This window comes from Leptinotarsa decemlineata, unplaced genomic scaffold (genome assembly GCF_025532065.1).
Source record: "Leptinotarsa decemlineata unplaced genomic scaffold, Ldec_3_MD MMD2_P_RNA_scaffold_7, whole genome shotgun sequence".
NCBI lineage: Eukaryota > Metazoa > Arthropoda > Insecta > Coleoptera > Chrysomelidae > Leptinotarsa > Leptinotarsa decemlineata.
In genome coordinates, this window is record NW_027412534.1 from 6973936 (window position 1) to 6984812 (window position 10877).

Genomic DNA, 10877 nt, shown 5'->3' on the forward strand with positions numbered 1-10877 from the left:
AATGGCCAATTCCCGCCAAAACGGTCATCTCTCACGGAATCAGTGAAGCGGAAAATGGAAAGCAGGGATAAGTGAAAGTATTTCAACTACCTATAAATAGTCATCTCTCGGAGGAATCAGTCCAGTCATCACCCGAAGACGATTGTAGATACTAACAATCGAAAAGTCGTGAACTAACGTGACTTGGAATCTCTACACTTTTTATTATTTTCTTTTTTCATTCCTTTATTTTTATTTATTCAATTGTTATATTTTTATCTGTAGGTTATTTCACTATTAATTCATTTCAGGTTTAGTTTTGCTTAATATAATTGTTATTTTCAGCTATTCATTTTTAATTATTTTTTTTTCAGTTGTTTCAGGGATTTCAAATCATTTTATACACTGTTAAAAATTTCTATACTATATTTACAAAAAATGTTTTGGAAGTTTTAACGCATCACATTTTTTTTAATAATAGAATCACATTTTGTAAATTTACTACACGATTTATTTCAACTCAATTTAGAAAAATTACAAAAATTTTTAGTAAACTTACACCTAACGTGTGTATTGTTTTATTACAATACAAACTATATATTTTTGTGAAGCAAATTTGGTAGAAAATGATTTTCAAATTCAAGATGCTGCATTGTGAATTTACTAACGAAATCAGTTCAATTTTGTTTTAGAAAATTACAATATATTTGTTGTTTTTTTTTTGTAAGCATTTGGTGGACAATTGTTTTGTATTAATACAACACAATCTCTGTAAATTTGTTAAAAAAATTTGGAAAAAGTTGATTTGTAATTTCAAGAAACTGCATTGCGAATTTACTACGCATTCAGTCCAACACAGTTTTAGAAATTACAAAAAATTTGTTGCTTATTTTGTAAACATTTGATGGTAGTTTGTTTTCTATTATTACAACACAATATTTGTGAATTTGTTCAACAATCGGTGAAAATTTATTTGTAATTTTAAAATACTGCATCCAAAATTTACAACGCATTCAATTTAACATAGTTTCGAAAAATTATAAAACATCGGTTGCATTTTTAGTGAATATATATTGAACGTTTGTTCTGTAATATCACTATACAAACTTTGTAATTTTGTTAAACAAATTCAGTGGAAAAATTTGTAATTTTTAAATGCTGCACTGCGAATTCACTAAATATGAACACTGTGATTTTCTAAAATAAGTTTTTTTAAATTCTTCATTGATTTACAAATGAAGCATATTATTGTACTGCAGGACTTATAGTAGTGCTCTAATTGAAGATCTTAAACAATTTAATTGGAGATGTTCATTAATAGTGGATAAATCCAAAGTTTTAACCCAAGTTTTTTAGCATTATAAGATACCAAATAATACTTTATTATTTTATTGATCAACAAAATAGTTTATTAAATTCAATCATTTTAAAATTAACAAACGGAATTTTATTCAACGAAGGATAATTAGTCTACATTATATAAATAAAACTTGATTATATAGTATTATAATTCAAACTTAACGTAATATACATTAGGTACAAAGTAAAAATTAAAGTAAGTTGTTATTCAGTCGAATAGTAATAATAAACTTAGTGAAAAATAAAAGATTATAATAAGTATTATACAAAATATAAATCATATAGTATTAGTGAATGATAATTATGTAGTATGTATGTATAACATAAAAAGTTCATAATCATATTAAAATAACAATTCAATGCGATTCATCAGCAATATATGGATCCATCTCTTTTATCAGCTTGCTGTCTTTAGGATGGATATTGGTTGCTTTTCTTTTTCCGCTTCGCTTTGTACGTTTGGGAGGACACATTTCCCGAAAGAATCTGAAATTCAAAATCATATACAAATTAATCGCAAGCAGAAGAGAAAAAAAATTGAATAATATAAATTGTCTTGAGACAAAAGTGACATGATTCAAGTGAAATTTTTTATCAATGCAGTATCTATAAAGTCTTATGTAAAGCTTTTTCGCAAGAAATATGTACAAACAAATTATGAATCGCTTAAGATTGAAAACTTCAATTATTCAGGTAGCGAAAATGAATTATCTTTAAAATCAATTGTCAACAGTAAGATCATTTGAAATATAGAGTTGAATTAATCGAAAAATGAAAAATAAAACTGTAGTTTACAAAAGAGAGTATTCGAATTATCAAAAATCTAGAGAATAGCACAGTTTTTGACACTCACCGTTGAATTTCTTCAAGTGTTCCCCCAATTTATGGTGGATATGCGAAGCCAAAGACGTAATAGCACAGGAATGTAGCCAATACTCCATCAAGAAATAACGCAGCATGTATTTTTATTTCTTTATCAATTACCACATGTATACATTTCCTCTGTCAGGTAAATCTTTTCCTAAAAAAATATTTAATAAATATATATAAAATATTTCAAACTATTATTGTTGCCATTGTTATTCATTATTTTTAATCAAATGTATTCAACTTTTTCATTTACAAATTATTTCTGGAAATAGATAAATTTTCTAAAATATCAAGTACAATAATTTTGAATTTCATTACTTCATACTTCCATTGTCTAATATGATATGAAATGATTTGAAATCCCTGAAAGAACAAATAAAAATGAAAATGTATAGATGAAAATAACAATCATATCAAGCAAAAGAAATCCTGAAATCAGATTACAATAAAATAAAAATTAAGCAAAAAAATTGAAAGTTGAAAAAATAAAAATTAAAAAATTTCGATTGTTAGTATCAACAATCATCTTTGGGTGATGACTCATCAGCCGAAATCGATTGTGAATACTGACATTCGAAACGTCGTGAAGTAACTTGACTTGAAATCTTTGAATTTTTATTTCATTTTAATGGTTCAATTTTCAATTGTTGGTTGTATTTCATTTTATTGTAATTCCATTTCAGGGTTTTTTGCTTAATATAATTGTTATTTTCAGCTATCTACTTCAATTTTCATTTTTATTTCTTCTTTCAGGGATTTCAAATCATTTTATATCATATTAGACTGACATCAGTTTGGACATCAGTCCAAACTGATGAAATTCACAATGAAACATTGTGAAACACCTTTAAACATACATTAATTTTGATAAAACTTACTGAATAGTAAAAAGGAACTAACTTTATAGAAAAATGGAATTGTTACGCATCTCTTACCATCAATACGGGATTTGAAACAGGTACCTTCTCGAGTAACTCATAATCCGTTAATTCCTCCTGCCTAGAAAATCAAACAATTTTTTAGAAAATTTTATTTCTATAAATGCATCAATGTGTTAGTACACTTACATTAAAATTGAAAACTGATGGATACCATAACAATCTGAAACATATTATTAAATAATTACATGGAATGACTTTATTTCTAAAAGATCTTGAAGAGTTGTCAAATGTTTAAACAGTTCAGTTTTATATTTTTTTGATTTAAAGTTTTACTAACTATTGATTATAATCGATAACTTACTTGAGCAAAAGGTTCACACGCACTATTCACGGGAAAACAAAAGAGACAGTTTTAATTCACAGAAATCAAATAAATGTAATTCTTCAAGCAATGCTAACAACTTCGACTTATATGTGTCTGGATCCTTCCTCTCCCGGCACTGTTACACTTGACACTGAATATGTTATAATACATACCTACTCCTGTACTCCTATAAAATGTAAAAAAAGTGTCTAGACAATTTCTAGCGAAACTGGACCACTGGACGTCTAACCGCCAAAACAAAACAGTATTGACACTCAATCGACTTGAAATATTAATGGCGCCTACAACGATTTTTTCAGGATAGGTATATGTGTTAAGTGAATAATTACCCTGAGTATAATAACACTGATGATGATAATGAATGATTTTATGACAAATATTTCAGAAGAAACATATTAAAATTGTGTGTTTATACATAAAAGTATACTGTAACAGAAGTCAAATAATAAAACACTTGTACAAAGAGTCCGTAACGGTCAACAATTATTGTTTATATATTTGATTAATTCGTAAAATTTTCGTAAAATCTTTGTATGTTAAACATGGTCGCACAAGTATATATATATATATATATATATATATATATATATATATATATATATATATATATATATATATATATATATATATACAGGAGGTAACATAAGTTTGTTGAAATATTCGGGTGACGTATTCCTGAGATGATTTCAAAAGAGAAAGTATATATAAATTCGAGTCCTGATACAGGTTGTTGAAATTGAATTTCGCAAATTAAGTTAATTCAATCGAAGAGGCTATGAACGTTTGTTTATCAAAATAGAAGTTCGTTGTCACATTTTCAACTATTCATTGACAAATTCACACTTCGAAGTTTATAAAGTGATTTTTTTGGTACCATGTCCGACTTTACGAATGCTGAATTGGCTGATATGGTTTTTGCATCTCCAACGAGTGACTCCTTGTGCAGGGTCATTTGCGAATCTTTTTCGGCGACTTTCCGAAACTGGAAGCTTCGAAAGAAATTTTGCAGTAGGACGGCCACGGACAACAAGAATTGTGGAATTGGAGGAGGTGGTTCTCGAAGAAATTAGTGAACATTCAGAGAAAAGTACAAAAAAAATTAGTCAAACTTTAAATGTGAGTCACATGACCTTTTACAGAATTTTAAAGAAACAGCAATTATATCCTTATCATATCGAGCGCATCCAGGCCCTTACGTTATATGATTTCCAACCACGTATCGAATTTCCTCAAGGCTCTATAGAAAAATCGAACAACATCCCCAAATTTAATCGAAAATCCACCTCACAGATGAGGCTAATTTTTCAAGAAATGGGGATTACCCACTTTCGATAATGCAGATTCATTTCCAAAACAGATTTTTTTCAATGTATGGGTAGGCATACTTGGGGATATATACTTCCCTTACGTTTGAATGGAGATGCTTGCCTAAATTTTTTGGAATGGGAGCTTTCCCAGCTTAAGGAAGATGTTCCCATCGGCCTCCGAAATCACTCTTGGTTTATGCACGATGCAGCCTCTGCTCATTTTAGTGTGATAGCATGAAATGTCTCAGACGTAGCATATCCACAGCGATGGATAGGAACATGAGGCACCCAGTATTGGCCACCGAGGTCTACGAATCTCAATGCCGTCAATTTCTTTGGGGACACCTCGAATTACTAATTTTTGCTAGTCCCATTAAAAACGAGGAAATACAAGCAGAAGCTTGTATTGCTGTTGGGGGTCGTCACTTTCAAGAATTGTTCTGATAGTTGTTTCGTTTAATTTCTATATGTTTATTTGCCTAATAAATAACACAGTACTTTTCTGAATTGTTATTTTCACAAACTCCGAAATGAAGCATTTTCTAATTGAATAATCAAATTTAATTTTTTTTCAGTTTGGATTGATTAGGTAGTTCAATAATGGTCAGTTTAAAAGAAGTCTGTCCGGGTATACTACCTATAAAGTTTGATGAAAGTAACTAAAATTGCAAAACACTTATGACGAAAACCAAACAAATGATTTTTCAATACATATTTTATAGGAAAGAGTTGTTTATTTTGACGAGATCCACCACATACTCATAGTTTTTGTAATGGTTTCAGCAAGTTCACTAAGCGCCCTAGGACCTAAGTAATATGCATCGATATAGAAAATTGTAAATATTTAGAAAACGATCACCTCAGCGTTGTTGAGGAAGTGTACCTTTTTCACTTGGAAAAGGTGTGTGTTAGGTGCCCTAACGCGTGATTCCTAACACGCGTTAAAAGGTATGTTCACATAAAACTAATACACTAATAATAATGCATTTACTTTCCATCACTACAAAGTTATTGATCAGAAATGGGGGAGAATTGACGGGATAGTAAAGTTTGAAAAAAATTATTACAATCCAATGGATGGAACAAAAAATGCTTTATCAACAATAATAGAAATTATGATCGAATGATTTTCAATACAAAAAAATAGCTGTGATTACGATTCCAACTATCCCCAATCTATTGCAATGTACCAAAGATTCATTCATCGTATCCATTTCCTCAAATCATTGTTAATGTTAACAAAATTCAAATATTGTCGCCAATCAAATTCGCGATGGTTTTTTCTGATATATATAACGCATAAATTAGTGATTAACCACATATATAAATAACTTTCACTAATTGACATTTCTGTACTAAAAATTATACTATCACAACTCTGATTATGGCATTACGACCAATACGTGCAATGATATATATACTTTTTTGCAAATCGAAAATTGTAATGAAAATATTAGTAAAATGTTTATTACTTTATAGTACTTTCCATTCTAACAATTATTTATAATTTTACAAAAAATTTAAGAAGATTACACGACAAACGATGTACATTTTGGAAACTTCTAATTAAAATTGCTAAATGGTTTAGTAGGATTATAATACGTGTGGGACAAATAAACATTTTTAGCCGAATCATAAAGCAATACGAAATTTGCACACGAAAGTTGTAAAATGACTAAAAATATTCGTTAAATTCAAGTTACTTCAAAGTATAATCTCAGTTTAAAAAATATTTCATAATTTTACAAAAACTCAAAGCAAAAAATTCTACAAATAAAATTTGTGAATTTGGAGAACTTTTTGTGGAAAATTGACTAATGGATTAGTGTAATTACAATAAGTTTGAGAAAAATACAAATTTTTGGTCAAATCACAAAGCACTCTATATAATCAGCAAACGAAAGTTGTTAAAATACTGAAAGTATTTGTAAAATTTCAATGACTTCATAGTAATTATAGTTGAAAAAATATTTTATCAATTCACAAAAACTTGCAGTGAAAAACTTACAAATGATATTTGTGAATTTCAAGAACTTTTTATGAAAAATTTAATAACGGTTCAGTATAATTAAAATGAGTGTAAGGAAAATGAAAATTTTTGGCCAAATTACAAAGCCCTATATCATTTGCAAACAAAAGTTGTTAAAATACTAAAAGTATTTGTAAAATGTTGATGACTTCATATTTATTCCAGTTATAAAAATATTTTATTAATTCACAAAAAATTCAAGTGAATTAATTTACAAATAATATTTGAACATTTCGAAAACTTTTTATGAAAAATCTAATAACGATTCAGTATAACTACAATACGTGTGAGAAAAATGAAAACTATTGGGCCAGTTACAAAACAAATTTTAAAAATACTGAAAGTTTTGTAAAATTTTTATGACTTCATTTTAATTCCAATTCCAACTTTTTTTTTATAACTTTACAATAAATTAAAGTGGATCAATTCACAAATAATATTTGTAAATTCAAAAACTTTCTTTCGGAACTGACTTAAGTTTTGGTAAAATTACAATAAGTTTAGGATTAATTGATGATGATTGTAAAATCACTACTCAGTTTAGAAGAAATCCAAATAGTTTTTGGTAAATTACTCAAATCATATTGAATATTGTATTGGCAACACACTGATTTGTAATTTACCTGATCATTTGTTTTGTAATACATTTGTAATTTTACAGACACTTTTAACAGTGTATAGTAGACAATGGAAGTTCGAACTAGTGAAATTCATCATGAAACATTGTCAATCACCTTCAAACAAACGTCATCATGAAACATTGTCAATCACCTTCAAACATAAATTTTATTGATAAAAATCTGTTAATAAAAATGGAAACAAAGTCCTCAATATTTGATTTTTTGTTGTTAAATATGCAAAAACATCATCCACATACCTCAGTCATATCTTAGGGAAATACTCTGATTTTTCTTTGGTTGTCATTTCGAATTTGCTCATGAACGGGTTTGCCAGGTGGAGGGACAAGGGGTTACCCATAACCGATCCCTCCTGTTGCTCATAAAAGCAACCATCTACCCGGAAACGGTTTTGTTTCATACACAAATTAGTGAAATGAATTCATCAATTTCGTTATTATTGAAATTATTTTTCTCCAGTAATTCCTTCAAGTATTGGAAGGTCTATGGAATAGGGACGGTAGTAAACACAGAACTGACATCAAAAGGCACCAAAATCTAAACTTGTTGTGGAACGATGTTTTTTGTATTGTAACAAATTAAATGAAATAAACAAATTCATTTCTAACAATATTTACCTATCACAAACTAATTTATATTCAACACCTGGCAACTAATGCTTAATTTATTTCCACTATATGAATTCCTTGTTTAACCGCTCGATTCACATTCTAAATTCAAATGCCCTCTCTGGACGGGAAGCCAGCCTTTTATATCGGTAAAGGTCCATTGTAGAATTTTGTAGTATGTTCAGTACTCGTCTAGAATTTTCTCGGCAGTTTCAGACTACATTCTTTCGCGGTGACGTCATGTGTTTGTCGCTGGCCAGCATATCGGTCAGAAGCGGCTTCAGATTCATTACATGACGTTTCGTCCCGAAATGTCATCTTTGGCGAGTAAGAGATTTGAGCCGGTTCCAAGCCTCCCCCATCACTATGACATCACGTGGGGTGGTTGACCTAAACCGACCCGTGTGACCTTGAAAAATATGTCTGGTGCATGCGATCGTGGAAAATATGTCTGGTGCATGTGATCTTGAAAAATATGTCTGATGCATGTGACCGACCTTGAAAAATATGTCTGGTGCATAGGTAGGATGCGTACTAAGTACAAACTTGTATCGCGCCCAAAAATCTCCCTTGAAAATACCATCCAAAAAATCCCTCCAAACCCACTATTTTCCCACACTCCCCCCTTCCCCCTGCACTTCCCCCCATTCCCCACACCCCACACATTTCCCTCACTTCCCCCCGATCCCACACCCCCCACAACACCATGACGTCTATGTAAACTAGTTTGCATAGAGTACATACACCCAATCTGAGCACAACACATCTTCTCTGCACAAAGTTCGAGACACGAATGCCCGCACTGGTACACAACTCCACACCCCTCTCCCCCACAACAATATGACGTCTATGCAAACTAGTTTGCATAGAGTACATACATCCAACCCGGACACGAATGTCCGCACTGCGCTTTCAGCTTAACGCTTAACGCTTTCGGTGGTGGGGTTGCCCTGTGACGCTACCTCTCGTATCGTCTCTGTCGATTCACCGAAAATTGGTAGTGGGGTTGTTCATGCAGAGTGTCAAGCGGCGCGCATTTGTTGCCCTGTGGTGGGAGGTGACTCGCTATCCACTATATAAGGAATGAATATTTTCATATGGAATCATTAGAAGAAGCTGCACCAGTTAGAAATTGTTCGTGAGTGAGTTATGCAGTTAGCAATTGTCTGAGTGTGTTTTTCTGTTGAAAACTGTTTATATCTTCCCTTCAATTATTCATCATGTCTGTTTCAAAAGTAGACTTGCAAAAAATCAATAGTATGATTATACAGGAGGTGGAAGTGTTGGAGCAAAGGGTCTTATCATCATTGACAATGATTGAAGTATATGTAATAAGGAATATGACCCTTTTTTCCACTCGGTTTGGTAAATCAATTTTATTAACCTTGGAAGATGTGTTTATTCAAAACATGGCTACCCAAAAGAATCTTAATGCAATTTGGTGATGACGATATAACTTGCATCAATTCATCTAGTGATGAATATACACTGGTATATTTAGGTGAGAGTCCACAAAATTTTGTTGGCATGAAGACAAGATCTCTTGTCGAATTCAATTGCATTGAATAGCATTAGTAGTAATCATTTGTATTTGTGTTTCATTTGTACATGAGATTATTTGGATGTCAATTGTAAGGGAACATATAAACATTTTCATACATTGTTGAACACACTCACTTCATCGAAATATGATAAAGTCTTAAGTGAGTATTATTAATGATGACTTCATGATTGATCTAATGTTTTTTCCTCATTTGTTTTCAGTTCAATCCATCAAAGATGTGGATGCAGTATGCTAGTGAACATTAGATCAAAACTGAGGATCTTGCTTCATCCATACAAAGACTGTCTTCCGAATTGAAGGCATTGAATGAGAATGCTGAACATGCAACCAATTATGACCTGAGTATGTGCAATGATGAAGAAACTATTGAATTGTGTCTTCGTAATGCTGAGAACTACAATAGTGATGCGGAAGTTTGCGACAAATTTCTAGCTAGGACTTTGGATCTGAATCATCTTTGTGAGGCAATGATTGAATTGAACCTGAGGAGATTCCTATACCGTCTTCAACCATATCTATCAGAATGGATCATAAATAAAACACATTGATATGATTTTCATGTTTTGTTTATTGAATTCCCATTATATAATATTAAAAAAAATATGATTATAAAATATAAATAAAGAGAAGAGAAAATTAATTTAATATATAATGAAAAAAATACAATCAATAATATAATAGTATCAAAAAGTGTCAATATCTGTTGTGAACTGAGCCATCCAATGCATCCAATGTATGTTAGAAATGTCTCATGCAAAATGAGTGCATATATTTTGGTGTTGTCTGAAAACTTGGGCTTTCTGGTTTCGAATTCAACCTTTATATCGATAGTTGATGATTTTGTGGCATTTGATTGATGCGAACAATCGTTGATGAATAGTGGATTCTCACGAAATTGCCCGATATCCATTAGAGGTTCACTCAAGTGTTTATCATAATAACTTATTTGAAAGTTCTCAGCTGAAGAATCAAGTTTCTTGTCGAAATCCAAATTCCAACGCTCATATAAATATACTTTAGAATTCAAATATACTCAAATATTATTGAAATCTGCAGTTATGAATTTTGTGATGTCCTGTGTTCTATCTTCAGATGTGGTAGTACTTTGGAATCCGATGATGACAAAACGAGGTGTTTTCGAAGCGTTGGTTGTTTTTATGGCCCATATATCCGAAGATATTCCACGTAATGACGAAAGTTCATAGAGGTCCCGATAAGCTAGCTTTATTTTTGCATTGAAACCGCTTTTGTTGATTC

General features: G+C 30.9%; 1 long non-coding RNA gene across 1 annotated transcript; it reads right to left on the reverse strand.

Moving 5' to 3' along the window:
• Positions 1–1568: 1568 nt before the first annotated feature.
• Positions 1569–3744, reverse strand: LOC141480352 (uncharacterized). Its single transcript, XR_012464288.1, has 5 exons — positions 3451–3744; positions 3276–3309; positions 3144–3203; positions 2192–2359; positions 1569–1824 (listed from the first exon to the last, which is right to left on the reverse strand). It is a non-coding gene; the product is annotated as an uncharacterized lncRNA (long non-coding RNA).
• Positions 3745–10877: the final 7133 nt, after the last annotated feature.